Source organism: Dermochelys coriacea, chromosome 2, assembly GCF_009764565.3.
Source record: "Dermochelys coriacea isolate rDerCor1 chromosome 2, rDerCor1.pri.v4, whole genome shotgun sequence".
In the NCBI taxonomy this organism is placed as follows: Eukaryota; Metazoa; Chordata; order Testudines; family Dermochelyidae; genus Dermochelys; species Dermochelys coriacea.
In genome coordinates, this window is record NC_050069.1 from 91,387,822 (window position 1) to 91,404,337 (window position 16,516).

At 44.1% G+C, this 16,516-nt stretch overlaps 1 long non-coding RNA gene across 2 annotated transcripts; it reads left to right on the forward strand.

The window, feature by feature from the left end:
• Nucleotides 1–227: 227 nt before the first annotated feature.
• On the forward strand, nt 228–7,671 carry LOC122458723. 2 transcript variants are annotated; one of them, XR_006278914.1, is made up of 3 exons: nt 228–491; nt 2,486–2,955; nt 4,137–7,671. It is a non-coding gene; the product is annotated as an uncharacterized LOC122458723 (long non-coding RNA). The 2 variants fall into 2 exon arrangements; XR_006278915.1 differs by lacking the exon at nt 228–491 and adding an exon at nt 761–1,827.
• The last annotated feature ends 8,845 nt before the right edge of the window (nt 7,672–16,516 follow it).

Here is a 16,516-nt window from a genome sequence, read left to right on the forward strand (position 1 = left end):
TGTAAAGTGCCAGTGTAGACAGTGCACCAGCGCTTTAATGTGGCTGTGTAGTCATGGCAGAGCTGTTTTTATTTATATATATATATTAAAAAAAAAAAAAACCCACCCCTCACGAGGGGAGTGAGGCTAACAGCGCTGGGGCACTATCTATACTGGCACGTTACAGCGCTGAAACTTGCAGTGCTGAGGGGGAGGGGGGTATTTTTTCACACCCTGAGCGAGAAAGTTGCAGCGCTGTAACGTGCTAGGGTAGACAAGCTCTTAGTGTCTAGCAACGTTATGAATTTATCCTTTTTTTTCCCCCTCTAACACCCTTGTAGTCGTAAATGGGCCACTTCACCTTGAATATGTCCCTTTGAATATGTACTAACTACTTTTATGCTAAACTATCTGTTCAATCTTGTATTTAGCTGTGACACTGAGTGCCTTTCCCAGATCTGAGGAAGAGCTCTGTGTGGCTCAAAAGCCATCACTTACTATATGTGAATTTAGTGAGTATTTTTAAATTGTTTTGCTTGCACTTTTTTAATCTTGTTTTAATTGTACGTGTTAACTAATCAATCCTAAGCATTGTATTTTGCAATGAATCACTACTATTTTATGATCACTAGGTGGCGGTGCAGAGTTTGGAATCGATGTCAACTTTATATAGTGAAGTGTGTAAGTGTTCGCAAAAAGAAAAGGAGGACTTGTGGCACCTTAGAGACTAACAAATTTATTAGAGCATAAGCTTTCATGAGCTACAGCTCACTTCAAGAGACCATTGCTTTCCAGCTGGGATATAGCTCACTTTTTAATTTCCTATGGTGGAGTATTAACTTGTCAAAAAAGATATGCAGGGGGGACCTGATGTGGACATCTCGTGAATCAAGTGCTGCATCCCTGGACAGATCAATGGTTCTCTACATTTTGTTGTTGTTCTGTGGATGGTGTAGTAAGAGAGAGATTTCCCCTGTGCGTCTTGTCTACACTGCGTCCCAGCTTCCTATCTTCAAGTGGTTTTATATGTTTGTTATATCAATTTGATTACTACACAACTGAATCAAGATCTCATTGTTAACTATACAATAGTCACTGTGGCTGGATCTTAATGTTACTACAGATATTCCCATTGAGCCTTAGGGATTCTCTACCATTATGACCTGAATTTTATAGTTTAAAAATATCTAATTTTGTATGTTTATGCGTGAGACTCATTGCAGATAGAGGGCCAGATCATTAGTCACAGTTGTGCTGTGCTTTGGCAGAGGCCCCAGGAGTGGAGGGAGGAGATAGTGGCTGCAAGCTATCTTTTCTTCTTGCCTAATCCTGAACCTGGCTATTGGCTGAAATGGCCCCTAGTGCAATTTAAAATGTCCAAAGGGCTACTTTAAATTACAGTATCTAAGACGTTTCTATTGTGACCACTCTGCCCACTGGTAATTTCCAGAGTTCATTGCACTCTAGCTATGGCCTAACATGACCCTTATGCCTAAGCAGGTACTATGAGGTTGGCTACTCCAGCTTTACACCACTGGTGATTCTTCCCCTACTAGCAGGGGAGTCCCAGACTGATTGCTTAGGGTAGTTCTCCATTTCCACTACATCACTGGAGCAATACCAAGCAGGAGATGAGGTTTGTAGGCAAGGCGGAGTTGTCTGCTAATCTTCCTATTTAAACTCTCTATTATTATGAATCTGATCACAAGAGAAAAGACCCAGCCTATGACATCTTTATGGGACAATGATGACAAAAATCTACACTCTGATCTCTCCTTTTCCAGCCCAGGAAGGCTATACTAGTGGTGGGAAACTGAGGTAGCTGCCATGTCTACACAACAGAGAGAGGTATGCTGCTATTATATGCATGTTACATGCACACAGCTCCACAAATAAGAAATTCCAGGCTGTGGCATCTCAAGAATTGTCACTCTTCTGTCGCCAACACACTACAATTCAGGAATTAAAGATGAAAACCCTACAGCAGGATTCAGGGATATTTTTGTGTGCAACTGACAACTTTCTAACCAGGGATTTCTTTGCTGCATTTCTCAACAACTGTCCCAGACTAATTTTGTTAGTAATAGTTTAGCAAAGAACTCATAGAGTGTAAAGGTGGACAGTGCTCCATATGTCCTGTACATGTCTTATTTTACTGACAAAAACTGTCCAGTATTTCTCTGGCCCCAGTCTTCTGACAGGAAATGAGTTTCCAAGTTGAACAGCTAGAAAGAATGAATTATGGTTCTCTCATGCTACACCGGAGCCCAGATCACGCATTTTGGCATGTAAGGATAGAGTGGTTAGTCTGTGTGGACTTTGAAGGTGCATTCTTAAGGCAGATGTGCAGCAATAGTAAGGCAGCGCAGAATATTTTAAGGCCTTGATAATGGAGATACTTGGTATCTTAAACCTCAGAGCATAGAGTGGGGTACTCTGCTTATGCTCTGCTAATCTTAGTATTTCTCTGTCCAGACTGGTCTTAAATTTATAATTCTCTTTCTAGGTAAGGTCCAAAGAACTTCATTGAGAGTAATCACCCATCTGTAGCTGTAGTGGGCAGAATCAGATTCAAAGCTGATTGGATGGCTGATGTGGGGCTAATCCCCATCTTGTGAAGACCTGCTCAGTTTTGTCCTGCCTCCAATAGCTACTGGTAGGTCAGTAGAACCCAGGACCTACTGCAAGAGAGAGAAGGAAAGAAAAAGTTTGAAGAGTCAGTTTGTTTATTGCCTGGAGTTGCCACAACATCTGCCACCCAACCCAGCTGCCAGGAGGATGGCAGAGAAGGGCCCAAAGAAGAGGAGTCCAAGGCTGTGTTGCCCCTGCTCTGTATCCCCTACCAAAGGGTGCAAAAGGAAAGGTTTGTGCCTTGTGCACTCCAGCTTCCTTTCAGCCTCAGGGACTGGAAAGGATTCGCTTTGCTCCCCCTACCTTCCCAGGAGTTCCCCACAGATAGAGCAAGGACCATTTCAGGTATGCACCCCTGAACCTCAGGTCTCTTCATCCAACCCCCCTTTTCTCATTGGGCAGTTTGGTCTCAAGCCCCTAGACCCAGGGGAAGTTGGGAATTGTGCAGGGAGGGGAGAAGAAGAGAATTTCCCCTTAAGGAAAAAATTTCCTCTAGGGCTAGGGATCTCCTGAGTTTGGTGCCGAAAGCACTTTCTCCTCAGAGGCTGAGATCTTGTGAGGCACAGGCAGCAATTGTCATGTCCTCTTACACTTAGGGAGGCCACTTGTCCAGTATTAAACTGGGTGGTCCCCCATCCAGTACTGGTACTCAACCAGATGTGGTTTTGTCCAGTATCAGATGTGAAATGCCCCTCTGCCCCTTCTCTCTCTTAATGGTGCCCTCTATGTGGTGTGACCTCATACTCATTGCATATACAAGGTCACGTGGGAAGGGCAGCATGGCATGCTCTTATGACGGGGGGAATGCCACCTTTATTGCATGATGTCACACACACTGTCACATCGGCAAAGGTGGGCCAACATCACTCCTGGAAGCATAAGCGCCGACTCCATGGGTGCTCCGGGGCTGAGGCACCCATGGGGGGAGGGGGGAGTAGTGGCCCTGAGCATCAGCTCCTCCCCTCTCCCCCAGCACCACTAGCAGCCCCACCAGTCAATTCCTCCCCCTGCCACGAGCAGCAGTTCAGCAGTGTGCAGGAAGCACTGGGGGGATAGGAGCAGCATGAGGGTGGGGCATGCTCCAGAGAGGGGGCAGAATGGGTTGGGAAGAGGTGGGGTGGGGCCTGTGGTGGAGCAGGAGTGAAGCACCTCCCATGAACTGAGGAAGCTGGCAACTAAGCCAGTACTGGAATGTAAGGTATTTTGGGAACCTGTGGTTGACCACCTTACAGCCCTTCTATCCACTCTCAAGGGCAAGGTTAAAAATGTCAGTTAGCAGAAGTTCACGGAATTCCTCATCTGATTCTGGTTCCCAATTCTACACACCCACCCACCCACCCACCCCATTAGCTGCAACTGGGCTATAGTCCTGTAACTCAGTAACAGTCTGTAGACCTCCTGCTCAGAGCAATGAGAGAACCAACCAAACAGCCTTTTAGGATTCTATGCCTTATTGAGCTATTATTTTGCTGGGGGTGGGATGGGAGTTCTGCAGCAAGATTACTGAAAACCCCTTCTGCTCCTAGGTTACTGGCTCAGCTGCTTCCAGTGTAACATGGCTGGGCAGGCCTGTCTGGCAGAACATCTCACAGAAAATCAGAGGAATAGAGAAGTTGACAGAAAATGACGCACAAATGTCTGGGCTAACTCAGACCCCACTTGTGCTGTGGTCAGCCATGCCACCGCTGCCAGGTTAACAGAACACAGCTTGTGCTGCAGGTTGGCCAGTACTCAGAAAACACACTGAGGAGCTGTGGACCTTGCCCTGAGAAAGAATGGCAGAATTTGTGGCTGTTTACCTGAAAAAGTTCCTCTTTCAAAGGCATAGGTAAAATATCTGGCCCTCTCTGACAATCCAGTAAGGGAGGTGTGTTTAACTCCTGATTAAAGTGATCAGCAGTAGCTTAAAATTTCTTGTTTGTTGCCAAGGTGTTTGTTTTTATTCGCAAGGTGCTGATGCAAGACGAGTTTTGGTTTTTGTTTCATAGACCAGATTCCAGAGGGGGTAGGGGCTAGATTTAGAAGCACCTCAAAACTAAGTGTGTGTGGGGGGGGGGTCTCAAAAGGTGGGGGGCTAGTCCCTCATCAGCCATTCAATCAGCTTTGATTCTGTCCTCTACAGGTTCAGCTCCATACAGAGGATCTGAGGAACTATTCTTTTGAAGAAGAGAAACATTTTCACAAGTAATTACATAAAAAGGAGAGTGGGAGAGTTTATCTGCCATTCAGTAGCCATACATTTTTTGTAAGAGACTTAACCTTCAGGTCTAAGTTGGACAGAAAAATTAGAGGGGCTGTGATGCTGTATGATTGAAATATGAACAGGTATAACATTGTTACTACCACTGTTACACAATTGCAACAAATCTTATACGAAGTTTGTCATGTAAAGTATTTAATGGAAAAGTTACAATCTATCAAATATGATTATCCTGTTTATATGCATATATCATTTTTGTATCTAAAGTTTTATGAATATTGACTATGTAGCAGCATTTCAAATGTCTGTTCCTGCGGTAACAACAAATAACATCTACATTGAAGCCAGACCAGCTTTGTGTTGATGGCCCATCAGAGGCAATTAACTCTCATAATGGGCCACAGAAGAAACTCATTCCACCCAGATGGCTCTTCCTGCAGATGCCTTCGCCTCCAAGTAGCTAATGGCTTGCCCCTGTGAGACAGCAAACCCTGTAAGGGCAAGTGATCCTGGACTCCATCTTGTGCCTGTACTTTTCCACAAGCTGTGCTGTGGGCTTTGTTTGGGACAGTAAAAAGAAAAGGAGTACTTGTAGCACCTTAGAGACAGACTAACAAATTCCATCCATATGGCAGAGGGTATAAAAGACTCTGGAAACATCTCCACTTTGTTTTCATTTCTTTGGACTGGATTTCTAACCAGGAAGCACTAAATAAGGACTGATGACCCCCAAGCTATTTGGGTAATTTCCAGAGACTTTTGCAAACTAGTAGTTTATTCTATTGCTCCTCCAAACCTAATACAAGAACTTTTTCAGTCACTTGTAAGTATATGATTTCCTTAACCATTTCAACTTTTTTTCTTTTCTCTTGTAAACAAATAGCACGATTATTGGATAAGATCTGAGTTATATATTGACCTGGCTATGAAGCTTATCTCCTTGGGATCAAAAGAACTCTTTGATTAAATTGGTTTTCAATAACTACTCATCATAAAGCTTAGAGTCTGGGTGGTGAAATAAGTGCTGGAATGCCTAAGGAGACGCATTTTTTACTTCTTGTCTCACCACACTGGTTAACAAGCTTATTTTTATTATTGGTTTGGTATATATTCTGATGACTAACCACCAGTTTGGGATGAGTGTGCCCCATTTCTCAGCAGTTTGTCCTGAATCTGGTATTCTCAGCTGTGACCGCCTGCCAGTTTGGGGGGCATTATAATAATTTGCATAATATGCTACACTTTGTTGTCTCACAATGAATAGAATATCAGACTTGTTCAAATGTGTGCAATTATGCAGCAGCTTATTGAGGATGTGTTGCAACTGGGTTATTGTTGAATACTGTAGAAACCCACAACACAATGTTAATGCTCCATAGTTAAGTCAGTAAATGCAGAAGTTAGGTTTTGTATTCTAATCTCTTACAATTATGACTTATGATAGTCTGCATTATCATGCCGTTAGATAACCCTGGATATATAAAATTATGCTGTATTACTTCAGAAGCAGTGTGAGCACTTAATTCAAGATTGTGTTGAAATGTATATGTAGCAGAGACACAGTTAAGGTTGTCCTTTCTATCTTTAACTTTCAAGTTTCCTGACTTTTGAGTCCTTAACCGTGTAACTTTAACATGGGAAGGTTGTGGGAGGAAAAATAGCCTACCTGCCATTCTTTTCTTTAGGATTTTTTGGGGAGGGAGGGGATAATGTAGAATTTCTTTAACTAAGTGATTGATAAATATTTGAGTTGATTATGTGAATGCACTGACAGTTTATGTTCAGTTGCAGAATCTGGAGTGCTGCTTGAATTCAGCTGGCAGCTATTTTATTAAATTTTTCAGGATCTTTCAGGACCATTTGAATATAATATGCAGATTGTCGAAGCTTTTTGTTTTTTCTGAACATTTTGTGATATTTTCTTGTCAAAAAAATCAAACAGCTTCTTGTAATATTTTTCAGTAGAATTGTGGATGCTTATCAGGGCAGAATTTAACCTTTTCTTATTAGGTGTAACATGCAGAGTCCACAAAATCCCATTGATTGCAGCAGGATCTTGTATAGCAAGGTTTCCATTGTGAATAGTTCTACTGACAATTGTATGCAGCTGAATAGTTTGTCAAAATTGTCTTGTATGGTTGTAACTAAGAGTACTGGCCCCTTTAAGAGCAAATGCTGCCTGCCTGCCTGCCTGCCTATTACTCACCCTCTATGGCCTGGCAAATAGGAGCATCTGATCAAGACAGCCATATAACTGGAGTGGCAGGACTATACAAAGAGCAGATTGTGGCTGGAAGAGCCCAGAGCAGTTGTGGGGTCTCATTAAAGAGAACTGGGCAAACCTCAAATAGGTGGGGCTGTGGGAAAGGCTTGTTAATGAAGAGGCAAGAACTTGTTCTGGGGAGGGGTTAATTAGGGGACAGAAGAGGGCTGGGTTGAAACAGTAGTGGTGTGGAATTAGGCAGAGTTGGCACCTGTGTGTTTTGTTTACAGAATTCAGCCTTGGGATTGCAGTGAGGGAATCCTTCCTTTCTCCTTCTGCATTAACAGGGGAGAGGACTGTTTATCCTTGAGAGAGGGTACAAGGAGTATTATTCTGTGTATCCTTTGGACTAGTTTTGTTTGCCCTGAAAGGGGAGGGCTTTATAATTTTGGCTGAAGGGGGAACTGATCTACCACAAAAGAAATTGAAGCATGGATGCAATTTGATAGAGGAAAGGTAAGAGATCTGAAATGGGGCATAGTATTGTTTCAGACAAGTCCTATGATGCATTTTAATTTCTGATAACATCAGGTGTTATCCTTGTCAGATGGAAAGCTTCAAGAGTTACTGACACTTGTGGTGACTTGCATGTGAAAGCTATATTGTGATCATCTAAACCAGGGGTGGGCAAACTATGGCCCACAGGCCGCATCTGGCCTGAGAGCTGTTTTAATCTGGCCCTTGACCTGCTGGGGAGCAGGGTCTGGCGCTTGACCCTCTCCTGTGCTCCAGCCGGGGAGCAGGGTCGGGGCCGTTCCATGTGGCTCCCAGAAGCAGCAGCATGGCTTCTGGTTCCTATGCATAGGGGCAGCCAGGGAGCTCCACTCTGCATGCTGCCCCTGCCCCAAGTGCTGCCCCCTGCAGCTCCCATTGGCTGGGAATCCCAGCCAATGGGAGCTGCAGGGGCGGTGCCTGTGGATAGGGCAGCATGCAGAGCTGCCTGGCTGTGCCTCTGCATAGGAGCCAGAGCAGGGACGACCTGCTGCTGCTGTCGGGAGCCATTTGTGGTAAGCGCTGCTCGGAGCCTGCATCCCTGAGCCTCTCCCCCTGCCCCAGTCCTGATTTCCCCCTCCAAATCACTCAGTCCCAGCCCAGAGCACCCTCCTACATCCCAAACTCTTCATCCCCAGCCCCACCCGAGAGACCACACCCCCAGCCGGAGCCCCCTCCCACATCCCAAACTCCTCATTTCTGGCCTCACCCCACAGCCTGCCCCCCCCAATGAGAGCTGTCTTCCCACACTCCAAACCCCATTTTTGTGAGCATTCATGGCCCGCCATATAATTTTTACTCCTTGATGTGGCCCTTGGGCCAAAAAGTGTGCCCACCCCTGATCTAAACTGACCTCCAGTATAACACAGCCCATAGAAATTTCCTGAAATAATTCCTAGAGCTCATCTTTCAGAAAACATCTAATCTTGATTTAAAAATTGTTAGTTAATTGTTCTGCCAAAGGCGAAGAATTCCAGCTACAGTGTTGGTTGTAATTGTGGATGTTTCCATCCCTATCTTTAACTAATTGCATATCAACTATGGAAACAAGTAGTTCCCTAACTCAGTCAGAAATTCAACTTCCCCGGTATTCAAGGTAGGAGATAAATCACTGAATTCCGGCCTGGAGCATGCACGTGTCTAGGTAAAACAATCTTAACAAACTGCATTTGCTCAGTTTGACATACTGGGGTACAATTCAGATTAGTGGGGGGCTTTGTCATGCCTGCCCTGCAACTTTGGGTCCTTTACAATGCCTTGTAGCTGTAGCTCCCACCTGTGTCATTCACAGCCTTCCTGTATGCAAGCCACACCCTGAGTATGTGTGTGTAACATGCCTGCCACCTACACCCTAGTAACCGTTCTTACCAGCCTTGATTATACTGCTGGGTGACCCCAATACAACCCCAGTTCCAGATCTTCCCCAGAAATGTATGTCCTGTACTGCCCAGCCCTCTCCTGGACAATATAAATATATTAAATCCATTATAATGCCAGTTTATTACCTTCAATAGTTACCTGGACACTTCAATGTAAACACATTGGTTTAGATAAAACAAGTCTATTAACTACAAAGAGAGATTTTAAGTGAGTATAAGTAATGAGGCATAAAAGTAAAAAGTCGTTACAAGAAAAATAAAGATAAAACACGTACTAGCATTTACTTATGAAACCACCTTAGTTGCAAAGTAAACTTTCTCACCACGTGCTCCAGCAGATTACTGATTTGATTCTCAGGTCAGGCCCTTTCCCCCAGAGCCAACAGCTTTTTCCTTTTGTCTTGTCTGGTGAAGAGAATGAGGTGGCCAGGGAGGTGGGGGGGGGTGCCTTAGGGTGTCATGGTTTTCGTGGTTTCAGTCCCCCTCTTGGAAAAATATTTTCTTCTGAGATCCTGGAGACAGAGTCTATGCAGGATGATATTTCCTGACTTATTCTTTTTTTCATGTGTTTGAACTTCTGTTTTCCCTCCCTGCTTGATGACTATTTACTGTTCAACGCAAATTTAAGGCAAGCATATGTTCCTTTGTTTTACAGACCTGTTTGCCAATTTCTGTTTGGACAGGGCTGTGGGGTTTTGAACATGTGTTTAATATTGTCATACAGGGGAGTCTTATAACTTCACATACAATGTGACCACACACATTTTATCAGGAGAATACTGATCAGCAAATTGAGTTTTCAGATGATACCTTACAAGGCATACTTGTACAAAGATTAATAAATACTGGGGTATATTCTGTCACATTCAGGGAAAGTGAAATATTCCAGGCCAGATTCTCAGGTGTGTGCAGGGTGCATTGTCTGAGTTGCCATTTGCCCTCACCTGCCACCATTTTAGGAGCCAGGGATCCCTGGTGTGCTGGGTATGGTTCCTTTCTCCCAGACATGTCCCCGTGACAGGCAGGAGCTGGTGGCTTTGGAGCCATTATTATGTGTCTTTATCACTGAAGATCCCCGCCCCGTGCAAGCAGAATCCTTCACTGTTCAGTTCTGTCAGCCTTAGGGCAGTTTTATGGTTGGAGAACAATGCAAAGTTGCCCTAATGGACCTAAGAACGGAGGTTGGTGGGGGTTTTTGTTTGTTTTTTGTTCCCCTCTTTCCCCCTCTCCCCCCATTGTATATATTGTTAGGTTATAGAGCACCTATTGGGAACCCAGTCTAAGGGGAGGAGCTACCAGACCCAGATTCTGAGCAATTCTGGGGGACAACTAATGAGAAAACAGGGATGGGCATGAGGGTCACAGGATCAAAATCAGGAATTCAGAGGAGGATGCTGAGCAGAGACCCCAGACAGGGCCCACTGCTCCTTGAATGTGTTTAGGGAGCCAGCGGATGTGGCCCAGAGGAACTGTGGCCCGGGAGGAATGCCCCACGGTCACAGGGCACCTCCCCATCCAGTATCCTCTCTCTGGTTTGATGGATGGCCACCTTGGCCAGCACCAGGGGGAGGTTGATGAGGAGGTCTTGCGACTTCTTGGGGCTATGGACAGGGTGCATATAAATTGGGAGGTGTGGGAAAAAGTGCAGCCAAAACCTGAGAATGTCGTTCTGGAGGAGCCAGAAAAGGGGCTGCAAGCTGGTGCACTTCAGATACTGCAGAAGGGACAGGTGCGGGGAGGGCAGTGAACCGTGCCAGTTACATGCCCATGCTCACGGCTCTATAAAGGATCCGCCAACTGAGATCTCTGGCGGGTTGTGGGACCAAGGTGGAACACAGACTGATCCACCAGGGCTCCTCACCCTCCACAGGTGGTAAAGTCCCGCCACTTGGTATCAGAGTGCGACACGATGAGGAAATGGAATGTGTGGGACATGAGTGGGTATGGCTGTTCCCTAGGTGTGGTTCAAAAACAAACTGCAAGTTGTGCAGCCAGCTTGGATTACAGAGGGGAGGAGGTCCAAGGGGGAGGAAGGGGTAGGGGCCCGATAAGGTCTGGAGGGCCAGGGGTGAGGGATGGGCAGGAAACATCCTCCCACAGGACCTGCTAAAGAAAAACCCCAGAGGAAGGCGGTAAGGCTGTACTCCAGGAGGTGAGAGCAAAGGGTGGAGAGTCCCATGTGCTGGCTGAGCACCAGGGGATTCTCCTAGTCGTAGTCCAGGAGGTCTCCAATTCTGGTGGTATCTGCCAGGACCAGCCTCTGGCACACCAAGGGGGACTCTACCACCTACACAGATTAAAAAGCAGGTGAGCAGATTATGCGTACTGGCTGGGCCAAGGAACTCAAAGTACTCTCCATGTATAGCTTAAGAAGTTTAGGACTCACTTCACTCTCATGGAAATACAGCCACTTCCAGTACAAAGAGCATTGGTGGTTTTAACAGTATCCAGCAACATTACAAGTAGTTCAGGAAATGTGAAAAATATCTATACAACTGACTCTTCAGGGGGGACTTTAGAGAGGAATTTGATACTATTTAGGTTAATTGTTAGACTGATCAATTTGTAACGCTCACTCACAGCTGAGAGAAGCTTGGCTCAGCTCTGACTCCACTCAGCAAGAGATGGCTTTCTTTCAGCTCTCTTGTGATGTGCTTGTTAGACCATAGATGTATGGGTCTATGTGTTGGTGGTAATGGTTTGCAAAGATTGCTTGGTGGGATAGTGGCTTTACAAATTTGGGCAATTCTTTTTTGAGCGTTAATGTACGCTCACTGAGTGCTGCTATAATAGCATTGATCCAATCTAGTATTGCCGAAGGGCTCATATGTGCAGTATAGGCAGACAGGAATAAATCCACTAGATGGCAGTATTGCTGGAGTTATACAATGTTTGTAAGTAGAAAAGACCAAGTAAATAGGACTTGTCTTTTGGATCTACCTTAACTAAAGCTGAGCAAACTCTTCTGAAAAAATTAAAACCTATGTGAAGCATTCAGACTCGTATAATTTTTGAACATCCTGGGTTCAAGTTTTGGCAGATTGACATAAGAACATATCACAATGTGTTTAGCAGAGCTAGTTCAACAGTTTAAAAATCCAAGAATCTGATCTGTGAATATCTTTGCAAAAAGAAAGGGTCAGATTTGGTCATTATGACTTGTCGCATCATGTTCATTATTTTTGAATATTTAAACAACTTCTGAGTATTAGTGAAAAAATTAATGAATCCTGAAAGTTTTGAGTCTTCATACGAACCGTTCTACATCTGAAAACTCAGATTAGAAGTGTTTAAAATATTTCCTCTTCCATTTGGAGAGTAGCAATAGTAACCTACTCTAAAGTGAAAAGGAGTACATGTGGCACCTTAGAGACTAACAAATTTATTTGAGCATAAGCTTTCGTGAGCTACAGCTCACTTCATCGGATGCGTCCGATGAAGTGAGCTGTAGCTCATGAAAGCTGATGCTCAAATAAATTTTAGACTCTAAAGTGCCACAAGTACTCCTTTTCTTTTTGCGAATACAGACTAACACGGCTGCTACTCTGAAACCTACTCTAAAGTGACTTTCACCCAACACAGAGAGAATCATAGGAACAAGGGACCTCAAGAGGTCATCTAGTCCAGTCCCCTGCACTCAGGGAAAGATTAAGTATTATCTAGACCAGTGGTTCTCAGTGCATGGCCTGCATGCAGCCCAATTAACACACAGCTGCAGCCCAGCTGTGTGCTAAAGGTTGCAGGATCTGCGTGGCTGGGTCCACGCTGCCCTGCTTAATTAGACTTTGACTCTGAAGACTCTGGTTCAATTCCTGACTCTATTACAGTCTTTGCAGTATGACTTTGGGCAAGTCACTTAATCTGCGCCTCTCTCAGTGCTCCATCTATACAATGGAGATAATACTTCGCTGCTTCACAGATGTGTTGTCAGGACAAACTTATGAATGGTTGACATGCTTAGATCCTTTGGTGGGAGTTATGATCTATCCAACTTGGTTCTTATGTGTTTCAACATCACCAGTTAAGAGCCTGGTAGGTGAGATTCTGTGCAGTGCCTCCAAGGGGTGTAGCACAGAACTCTCCACCACAAGGGATGGCAGAGGCCAGGGCTATGGTGGCTTAAAGCCATGTTTGCTTCCTCCAAAACTTGGCCTGCTTTTTGGGATGCAGTAGTGGCCAGAATCTCTCTGCTGTACTGCAGCATCATTTCTGAAACTTCTCATTCATCCTCAGCTCTACCCTGGCATGCCTCTTACTCCAGGGCTTGAGACAGTGGTCTTCAGATGGTAGCCTTCTAGCTGTCATCTGCAGTACCTGTGTTGTCTTAAATCTTTCAACTAGAGCTGGGGATTTTAGGGCCCCTGTATGCCACTTTTACCCAGTGTAAAAGGTAGGTTTAAGGATTTCACTCATGTTCCCAGAGAGTGAGCTGAAGTGGAAAGCCTCTTGCACATGGCTGAGTGCAGCTACGTAGAGCCTCATTCACTAGCATCCCATCTCTGAACTCAGGCTCATGAAAGGCTGTTGAAATCATAGCATGTGCAATGGGATTTTGCTCCATGGGGGCTTGATGTTCACGCAGTTACTTTGGCTACAAAGTCCTGTGAAGCTTGAACTCAAACACCAAGCCGCAATCTGTTTGGATTTACATATAACTAATCTAAACCATCTAGACTTCTTGTTTGTTTTTAAAAGATGTCATGACTTTTGACAGATTCTTGAATGTGGACATTTCAGAAGACGGTGAGTAGGAAATATTTGGAATGACACTTGTGGAACTTGGATGTGGTTCATGTGTCTGGTATGTTTTGTTTATATTAGTGTTTGACTTCCAGGACCCGCAAGGGGGATGGTGGCTGCCTAGTTTTACAAGCTCCCTTCCCTATCTCTTAAATCTACAGCCATCAGCAATTGAATCGCCTTTTTATTTAATCTAACGCTCAGACATTATTCTACAATTCTTTTCTTCTAATTTGATGCCATTATGGATGTTCCTTTATCACCAGATTTCCCACAAACTCCTAAGAAAAAGATGCTGTCACACAGCCCTCTGAGAATTTGCCTCTCTGAGACTAGAGTGAAATTATGGCTTAAAAAAAAATCTGCTCTCTGGAGTTTTATCTTGAGGAAAAATATCTGAAGATCCAACAAATTACTAGCATGCATCAAGCTAATTTTGAAAGGCTTGGTATCAAGACTAGAGGAAGCTGAGAATAGAATCTTCTTGCTAGAAGTCACAGTGATCACCTCAGAGTAACGGAGGTGTTCGCTGTTCCTTCCCCGCTCCTTTCAAAGTTTTAAAAAGGAAGCCAAGATGTTTTAGTTTTATGACAGCAGAGGAAGTTGAAAGGTACCTGATCGCACTACATCAAAAGACTCCTGCAGAAGATGCAGATGGTATGCATTAAAACAACTTTACCAAGTCAGGGCTGGAATTCAGCTCTCCATTTAGCAACAATGGTACAGGGCCAACCCACTGTTTTGTCTCCTCTCTCCCGCTTGGTTTCCTTACTTTGAACTTCCCCAACAGAGGGAGCCAGCTGAGGAGCAAAGGGGCGGGGAAGAGGATCTCCTCTTTTATTTGAGGTTTGGCCCTCCATCTAGATGCAGGAAATAGTTATGAGCTCCTGCAGGTGTGTTAGCAGGTTGGAGTGTTGCAACCAAAGTAGCTGTGCCAATACTGTATCTACTACCTTAGCTCACCTCCCCATGATTCCAGTACACATCTATCCTACTCCCATCCCCTTTCTCTCCCTCCTCCGCCCCCGAATCTTCCTCCTCCCTTCTCACCCTTGATGACTTTACTTCATTTCATCCCCACCTAATTTCCTAGAATTTGGGTTAACAGTATTCCTGGAAATAGTCAACTCATTTGCCCTGAATGGATACTTACAAGAGATACCAGATCTAACCTGAAATCTTCATTACATTATTTAATGATGAATCTGTTCTGTTCAATTCCTCAACCGTAAAGAAATCTGATCTCCTAAAATCCTATCCAAGAATAAATATTATCGCTGGTTATGCTTCACCAAATGACCGAGAATGTTTTACTATGAGACTTGCTTGGTTTTTCAATAATATTAGTTCAGGTTCTCTCCTTTTTTTTTTTTTTTAGTTTTTATTTTTGTTAAAGGAGTTAAAATAACTGTTGTGTTGGTTTTACATTGCTGATGTTACTATTGGGCAATGGCGTTCACACTATAATCCAGCATGATCAAGGCTTGGGGGGGGGGTAACATTTAGGCACAGCTGTTCTCCAAATAATCCTATTAGGTTTGAATAAGATTATTTTAACAACTTTCTCTTATATCCACTATATACTTGTTAAGTTTAGACCTCATTTTTCTCTGGCCCCTCCCCTTTTTTGTGAATGATGCAGAAACCAGACCCTCCATTGATATTGTACTATTTTTTCCTTATAAAGTTAAAGGGAATTCAGTTATAGGCCAAATGGATATTTGGGGTGGGGCGGAGGTGGAGTGGGAGTGAGTGATGAGATGACCCCCTTGTATATCTCCTCGACTTGGGTTCTATTTCAGTTTGGATAAGAGTTGTGTGCCTTTGAACGGTCATTTCTGATCTCTTGATTTCTTTCCCTGTCTTTCTAGCTGTCTTCTATATTATATCTATCTTTTCCCCTCATGCTCTGCTTTACCCTTTCACCTTCCCCTCCGCTTCGTGTCCCCCAGGCAGTGAGAAGGAACCCAGTAATATCTTTTCAGTGGTCTATCTAGCCCAGCATCCTGTCCTCTGATAGTGGCCAATGCCCGATGCCCCAAAAGGAATGACCAGAACAGGGCGATCATCAGTGATCCATCCTGTGTCATCCAGTCACAGCATCTGGCAGTCAGAGGCTCAACCCCAGAGTAGTGGGTTACATCCTGACCACTGTGGTTAATCGCCAATGATGAACCTATCCTCCATGAACTTATCTAATTCTTTTTTGAACTTAGTTACAGTTTTGGCCTTCACAACATCCCCTGGCAAGGAGTTCCACAGGTAGAATATGCATTCTGTAAAGAAGTATTTCCTTTGTTCGTTTTCAACTTGCTGCCTATTAATTTCATTGGGTAATCCCTGGTTTTTGTGTTTATGTAAAGGGGTAAATAACACTTCCTTATGCTTCTCTACACAGTTCATCGTTTTATAGACCTCTAGCATATCCCTCCTTAGTCATCTCTTTTCCAAGATAAGTCCCAGTCTCTATAATCTCTCTTCCTATGGAAGCTGTTCCATACTCTGTCATTTTTGTTGCCCTTTTCTGAACCATTTCCATTTGTAATATATCCGTTTTGAGATTGGGTGATCAGAACTGCATGCAGTACTCAAGGTGTTGGCGTACCATGGATTTATAGAGTGGCATTGTAATATTTACTGTTTTATTATCTATCCCTTTCCTAATGGCTCCTAACATGGTTAGCTTTTTTGAGTGCTGTTGCAAAATGAGTGGATGTTTTCAGAGAACTATCCACAATGACTCCAAGATCTCTTTCTTGTGTGGTAATAGCTAATTTAGCCACATCAGTTTGTATGTATAGTTGGGATTATGTTTTCCAGTGTGCATTACTT